The sequence below is a fragment of the Homarus americanus genome, unplaced genomic scaffold, assembly GCF_018991925.1.
Source record: "Homarus americanus isolate GMGI-L3 unplaced genomic scaffold, GMGI_Hamer_2.0 scaffold45465, whole genome shotgun sequence".
In the NCBI taxonomy this organism is placed as follows: Eukaryota; Metazoa; Arthropoda; class Malacostraca; order Decapoda; family Nephropidae; genus Homarus; species Homarus americanus.
The window spans coordinates 1-7814 of record NW_024717728.1 but is presented as its reverse complement, the minus strand read 5'-3'; the positions used below and the strand labels follow the sequence as shown (position 1 = coordinate 7814).

General features: G+C 37.0%; 1 long non-coding RNA gene across 1 annotated transcript; it reads right to left on the bottom strand.

The window, feature by feature from the left end:
* Positions 1-1367: 1367 nt before the first annotated feature.
* On the bottom strand, positions 1368-4633 carry LOC121858997. The gene is made up of 3 exons (XR_006087588.1): positions 4586-4633; positions 3237-3311; positions 1368-1725 (listed from the first exon to the last, which is right to left on the bottom strand). It is a non-coding gene; the product is annotated as an uncharacterized LOC121858997 (long non-coding RNA).
* Between the last annotated feature and the right edge of the window lie 3181 nt (positions 4634-7814).

Sequence of the window (7814 nt, the reverse complement as noted above, 5' to 3'; positions counted from 1 at the left end):
CTGTTTTGGTATCACATTAATTGTTTTAATTAAGTTCTGGAACTCTGAAGTGGCAGGGCTTGATGTAAACACTTCTTGGCATTTTCTATTTTTAAACTGAAAGAAAGTACCGTATATCCACAGATATAATCTGAGATAATATATTGTGAATTCTTTCCAGGGAAGTGTTACGTAAATTACTTTGAGATAATACTTCTGCTAAGTGTAAACTTCCCTGTATAGCGGTATGGAGTGAACTGCTCCCCACTGGGCGTGAGAGAGTGGTAGGAAGCGAGCGGTGTTTACTGAATCAGCTCGACCCCCGTGATAGATGCAACTTCAGTGATCTAGTCATAAACAACATGGTAAATCACTTGGTGAATAATTTGATGAATAACATGATGTTATTCATTGGGGTGTATTTATATAAAGCAAAGATGCTGTTACACCTGGATGAAAATTGTTTTTGAATGTCTCCGGCAGTTCACACCTCTATAGACTGCTTTGTCAATGGGCAGATCAAGAGGTAGCAGTATGGGTGATGAAAATAGTTGGTCAAATGCATTCACTGTGATTGCATTATTTTCTTGCTCCTGTGAGAACTGTGATCTTTGAACAAATTTATTAAATAAGCTTATTTTTTGTTCTTACTAATTTTGTACTCAGTAATTCACTTTGTAATCCAATGAAGAACTTTTGTTGAGTCGTTCTTATCATTAACAATTTCTTTGTTGTTATTCTCCTGTATAACACTCGTTTGACTTTTGTATCTTCTTAGAAGAATTTTGTTAAAGCGAATTTTTCTTTAAATAGCTTATTAATTATGAGTTTTATACGTAATTTATTACTTAATCTTATCATTAGTATTTATAACACATTTCTTACATCAATTCTATACATAAATTAATAAATTTTCACTGAAAAAATGCCTGGAGAACTTTTCACACTATTTCAGTTAAAGGTATGTGTGAAACCATTTAGGCAGACAATGGTTTACAAGGAAAAGTTGGGTAGATGCTTATATAAGTTTTGGGTACAGTACATGCTATCTTCTCTCCCTTCTCTTCTGTTCTCATTCGGTCACTTTCCTTTTTCCTGCTCCAAAAGTTACTTATGTTGTTACAGCAGTGGAGTAAAACCGTTTCTCCGACTCCTTACACTGTGTTCAGGTGACAGTAAACATACAGTACTAACTTTACAAAACGGGTCTCTTACTGGTCCAATGAGGGAATAAGTGTTGGTATAAGAGGCAATTATTTCAGTTTTAGCATAACAATTTTATTATCAAGATCTCAAAACAAAGATAAATGTTATCATTTATAGATGAGGGAATTAACAAGGCAATACACGTCAACAATAAGCAGATGCGCATGCTAATGACGCAAGTCTCAAGTTAAATTAAATTTTACTAATATTCTCCATCATTTCTTAAAATGTGCAAGAACAAGAAAATAAAGGTTGTTGCAGAATTCAAATGCTTAAAAAAAATCATAGGTAAAGCAAGTTCTCGAATCGCATGTGAAAACAGAAGTTTCGTCGATGATCACCAAACACAGTTGAGGGTGTCTTCTTATAGGTCATGGTGGCGTCCGTCAGGTCTGGCCACTGTTGTGGACTAGTGGTAAGGCTGTTTTACCCTGCAACATATATTATTGCCGTAGCAGATGCCGGTAGATATTTCTTGTCCGTAACTACAAAAACTTACACAAAACCCGTTGACTTGTGGGCAGGGATACTTGATGCTTCCTGTTGGAGACGAAAGGAGGGCGTTAGAAGCAGATTGTGAAATCCACTAACCCAGATATTTCACTTTTGTCATGGAAGAATATAGGCGAGGGAAAAAAGAGGCCACACTTAGAGATCTCCTTGTTGCTATTTCGTGCGAAGGTGTTCATGAACACTGGTACACGGTACTTTGTGTTCATGTAAGACTGGTACACGGTACAAAGGCGTTCATATAACACTGGTACACAGTATTAAGTTGTTCATGTAACACTTGTACACGGCACTCAGGTGTTCATGTAACACTGATACACGGTATTAAGGTTATATGACTAGTTTAGCCCATCCTATCGTCACCCGCAGTATTATTATGAGTTGTTCACATTACCTTTACTTAAAGCTGAGAATTTAATTGAATATTAAGTTTTTTAGTTGTTGTTATTTGTTAAAACTCAACATACTGGATTTAAGTAAAAACAGATAGAGAAATTTGAAAAAGACCATGAAAAATAAATGAAAAGGACTTCATATGTATATTAAATATATATACATATATATATATATAAATATATATATGTATATATATATATATATACAATCAACACCTCAACCCGCCAGGATTCGAACCCGCGGCCCACGAGCCAATGACTGTGACCGGGGAACGCTAACCACTGGACCACCAGGATACAAAAACAGTCCTAGACTTAGTTTTATTTCACACAAAGCCTGTTCAACGAGCTTAAGGCGCCGTGAACCTCTAATGGGGACTACCCGTATCACGTAGGTGGTCAGAGTAACGTTTTACCAAATCCGCCTTCGAAACACGAGGATCCATATATATTTCATTAGCCCAATAAAGCATGCGGACTTCTACATACAATCAACACCTCAACCCGCCAGGATTCGAACCCACGGCCAACGAGCCCATGACTGTGACTGGGGAATGCTAGCCGCTGGACCACCAGGATACAAAAGCAGTCCTAGACTTTGATATATTTCACACAAAGCCTGTTCAACGAGCTTAAGGCGCCGTGCTGGCGTAGAGTAAACAAAGCTCAAAACTCCCGCGTGCTTTATTGGGCTAATGAAATATATATATATATATACATATATATATATATATATATATATATGTGTGTGTAAGGATGTATTCAAAGCTTTGCATTTTCTGAAACCATTATTAAAAAGAAACTCGTAACAACACTATGTCATTCTTAATGCAATATCGAAGCATCGGAAGAGGTGTTCAATGCATTATTTTTCAATGTATGAAAGAGATTACTTTAAATTTAAAAAAGAGGTGATTGAATAAAATTTCGTAAATTTCCTTGTAAGAAAGGTTTACTTAAAACTGACAAGGCGATCTCATCATATTTTTGCCTATCTTCAAGCATCAGGATGTGTCACCATATTCTAGACGTCTAGAATGACTCATCAACAATGAAATGACGCATCAAGCGCAGGAGTGGCTCGCCAAGAACCTGGGCAACTCAGCAAACACTGGACTGAGATAAAATATAATTAAGGTGACTCACCATTGACAACGGTGACGGCCACGATCACCAGCACCAGCAGGAATACAATGCTCTTGGTATTCATGGTTCACCAGCCTGTTGAGAGGAAACTTTTACTCACAGAACACAATGTACATTGGGTCTGACCTGTATAATGAACCTTATGAATGAACTGTACATAAAGAACGTCTAGTGGTGGACTTTTCTTGTTGTATTAAGGTCGAGAGAACCCCAGTTTGGGATTCTAGTGAGGAAGATAGTAGAGCTGGCGAGGAAAGTATAAGGATGGAAATTGCATATTGTAGTATGTTGGTATATATTTCAATTTCTCTGTCTCTCGCTTTTCTCGATGTTTCATATTTGGCATGACATATTATTTTATTTACCACTTGTGGACATTGCTTCATACCCCCCGCCCCACTCCCGCACATGTACTGTATATACATCATCTTAACTATGATTCAGAATACCCGACTTCATAAAGGTGTTGCACAAGGAAGGTGCGTCAGTACAATTTGAGATTTGAATTGCAGTATTTTATTTCCATCTAATACATGATTATATATATATATATATATATATATATATATATATATATATATATATATATATATATATATATATATATATATATATATATATATATATATATATATATATATTGATAAAATCACACGGGGGAAAAAAGGAAACAACGGAGCACCTTAGCAGTGCCTTGTTCGTTCATGTTAGGAATAATAATCATCACATTGCTTGGGGAAAAAGCTTAGAAGTGTTCAAACCATCTTGTGTCACAGAAAGACTTCTGATTGAAGCTAGTTTGATTAAGGAATTAAAATCAATTAACCTTATTGATGGTCAGTTCAAAACTGATATTATGTTACATAAATTTATTTGTCAGTGGCCCAAGGTTAAAAATGCTTTAAAAACCTAGGAGCTAGATGTAGGATAGTTATTTAGTGGGTCCCTTATTTTTGACCTGACCTGACCTGACTAGTTTCGTCGCCCCCTTTCTCTTAAGCTTCTCTAAGTGTGTGTTGGTGTTGGTGTGGGGACTAGTGGATGACATCATTATGGCCTGACCTCATGTTTAATAAGGTCACCCTGTATATTTAAGCCTCTCTCTGTCCATGTAATCCAGTTGCCTCTGAAGATGTCTTGAATGAAGACGAAAGCTAAGGTGCTCCGGTGTTTCCCTTTTCCCGTGTGATTTTATCAAGATTTATCTTATCCACGTTTTCATTGTGGATCTACATGAAATATATACTGTATATATAAAACTTGAGAGAAAACACCAAACTTACACCACGCACTTAATAGTCGTCATTCTGTGTATACTTCAGTATTATTTAAAACGAATGTAAGCTTACCTCAGTTACGATATCAGCAAGAGACAGGAGTAAGGTGTGATGATACAATTCCTTGGTGTTCACTTTATATACCTGACGTCCAGGAATTACCGATATCAGCTGGAGAAATTTACTTATTTCCTTTTATTAATTGTAGAACACCCTGGTCCTTGAATACATAAAATTAATTTCTATGTTTGATCATCTACAGTAATATTTAATTAAATATAAAGAATTACCAGCGAAAGGGAGAAACGTGATGGAATTAACTATTGGAGAATAATTTCACCTGGCATCCCATGACCTGGAAGCCCCAAGGCATGTATCTATATATTGTATATATATATATATATATATATATATATATATATATATATATATATATATATATATATATATATATATATATATATATATATATATATATATATATATATATATATATATATAACAAATACTCAAATTCCAGAAATGATTTGTGAAAGAGACTAGGGTATTTAAAGCCTGGACCTACGGCCTAAAAACAGTGTTAATGTTCGAAATAAGGCAAACAGAGTATTGGGTTTATATTCAGAAGGTAAATAAGAGTGCAGAGGTTTTATTGCAACTATATTCAGGCTAGTTAGGCTCACCTGATTATGGTTCAGCTTTCCCTGGTGCCCTCATTATAGAATGATATAAATCTACCAGGAAACACAGAAGCAAGAAATGACAAAAATGATTCCGGGACTTAGAAACCTTCCATATCAGGATGGGTTAAAGAAACTTAACTTGCATTCCCTAGAAAGACGAAGAGTGCGGGGAGATATGATAGAAGTATTTAAGTGGGTGAATGGAATCAATAAAGGGGATATAGATAAAGTTCTTATAATATCCGAGCAGGATAGGACTCGGAGCAACGGATTTAAATTGAATAAGTTTAGGTTTAGGAGGGAGATAGGAAGAAACTGGTTCACAAATAGGGTGGTGGACGAGTGGAACAAGCTTAGCAACTTTGTAGTAAGTGCGGGAACTCTGGAAAGTTTCAAAAGGAGGCTAGATAGATTCATGGATGATGGAGAGTGGTAGTAACTCTCGACAGGAGCTGCCATGCACAGGCCAACCGGCCTATTGCAGACTCCTTATTTTCTTATGTTCTTATATATATATATATATATATATATATATGTATATATATATATATATATATATATATATATATATATATATATATATATATATATATATATATATATATATATATATATATGTACTCACCCCTGAAGATGTGAATTACACGAAAGCGCTTGGGAACTTCGTGTTTTCTTCTTTCCTTGTGGTTATCAGCAGTTGACCTCTGACCCTCACCCAGTGCGGACCTGTGTTCCTGTCAGTGTTAGTGACATAGTGACATGGCAGCTGTTGACGAGTACTCGACCACCTCTCACGTTCTCCAGCTTTGTCTTGCCCTGCAAGACCGACTGGAGAAGGTTGAGAAGGAGGTCCAGAGTCTCAAGGGCGAAAACTTAGCCTTAAAGCTAGTTTTAGAGGAGAAGAAAACCTTTGCCAGTGTCGTGAAGGACGGTGAAGTTGAAGTGGATTCATGGAAGGTAGTTGCTGCTAGTGCTACAAAATGCACTCTAAAAAGGCACTCAGCTGTAGACCTAAACAACAGGTTCAGCACCTTAAGTGACGAGTGTGAGGAAGGTGCTAGTAACACCACGAGTGCTACTCCCTCTGTTAGTGTGGAGAGAGGGAGTAGCGCAGGTAAGAAATCACCACACTCAGGTAAGGTCAAATGTTTCTGTCATAGGAGACTCGATGGTGAAGTATTTAGGTAACAATCTCTGCACTAAAGTTCGGAAGCTCGAGTGTCTCCCCGGGGCAGGGATAGGTAGAGTACTGGAGAGAGTGGAGAACGTCATTGATGACTGTGGAGACAACCCCATAGTCTTACTCAGTGCAGGAGGCAATGACGTAGGTAAGCTTACCAGTGTCGAACTGCGTAAGCTGTATAGGGAAGCTCTAGATAAGATTAGGGTGAAGGGTGGAACTCCTATTGCTTGCTCTATCCTACCTAGACGTGGTGCCAGTCGTGAATGGATGTCCCGTGCAATTGGTTTCAATTGCTGGTTGGAAGAACAGTGTGAAGAGCTGTCGACGCCATTCATTGATAGTTGGAGCCTGTACTATGGTAATGATAGTATGTATGCAAGGGATGGGGTGCATTTAAGTAGGAAGGGGGTGGCGGTGCTAGCGAAGATAGTTGACAGGGTAGTAAAGGTGGGGTTTTAATATGTCCAAATCCCATCAATGGTAAAGAGAGGAAAATACCATGTGAAAATAACAGCAGTGAAACAGAAGTAGATAATGCTGAAAATATAGTTAGTCATAATAACAAACATCAAAGTAATAAATGTAAAACAGATAGAAACGGAAGAAATATTTTGAGTGTTTATTATACTAATAGTAGAAGCCTGTGTAACAAAATGGACCAGCTCAGGGCCATTGTTAGTAAAGAGAACATAGATATAATTGCAATAACGGAAACATGGATAAATTCAAACAGCAAACATTTTTTAGCAGAATTTCATATTCCAGGATATAACCTATTTAAATTTAACAGAGTAGGAAGGAGAGGGGGCGGTGTAGCAGTGTATATCAGGGTGTCATTAAAAAGCTGCAATAAATCAAACATTAAAACAAATAGCGACAATGAAAGTATTTGGGTAGAGATTGGTGAGGGCAATGAGTCTGTAGTCATTGGTGTTATATATAGACCACCTAATTTGAGTAGGAACGATGGTAAATTGCTATGGGAGGAAATAAAGAAGGCATCTGATAGACACAATGTATGTATTCTAGGCGATTTCAACTTTTCAGGCTTAGATTGGAAAAATCAACTTAGTGATAATGAATCTGAAGATTTTCTAGAAGTAGTACAAGATAGTTTTTTATATCAATTCATAAACTCGCCCACTAGAGGAAATAATATCCTCGATTTAGTTCTCAGTAATAATGAAAATCTAGTAAAAGATGTTGGGATTGGAGACGAACTAGGAAACAGTGATCATAAAGCCATATATTTTAACTTAATATGGAATGGCAGGAAGAAGGAAAATTCGGCCTTGATCCTGGATTTTAGGAAGGCTAATTACGGTAGCTTAAGGAGAGACCTAAGGGATGACCCTATGGTCAAAAGATTAATCCCCCCCACACCTCCGGAAACTGTCAACTTAGGACGGGAGAACCCCGAATTTAATTTAGCAGC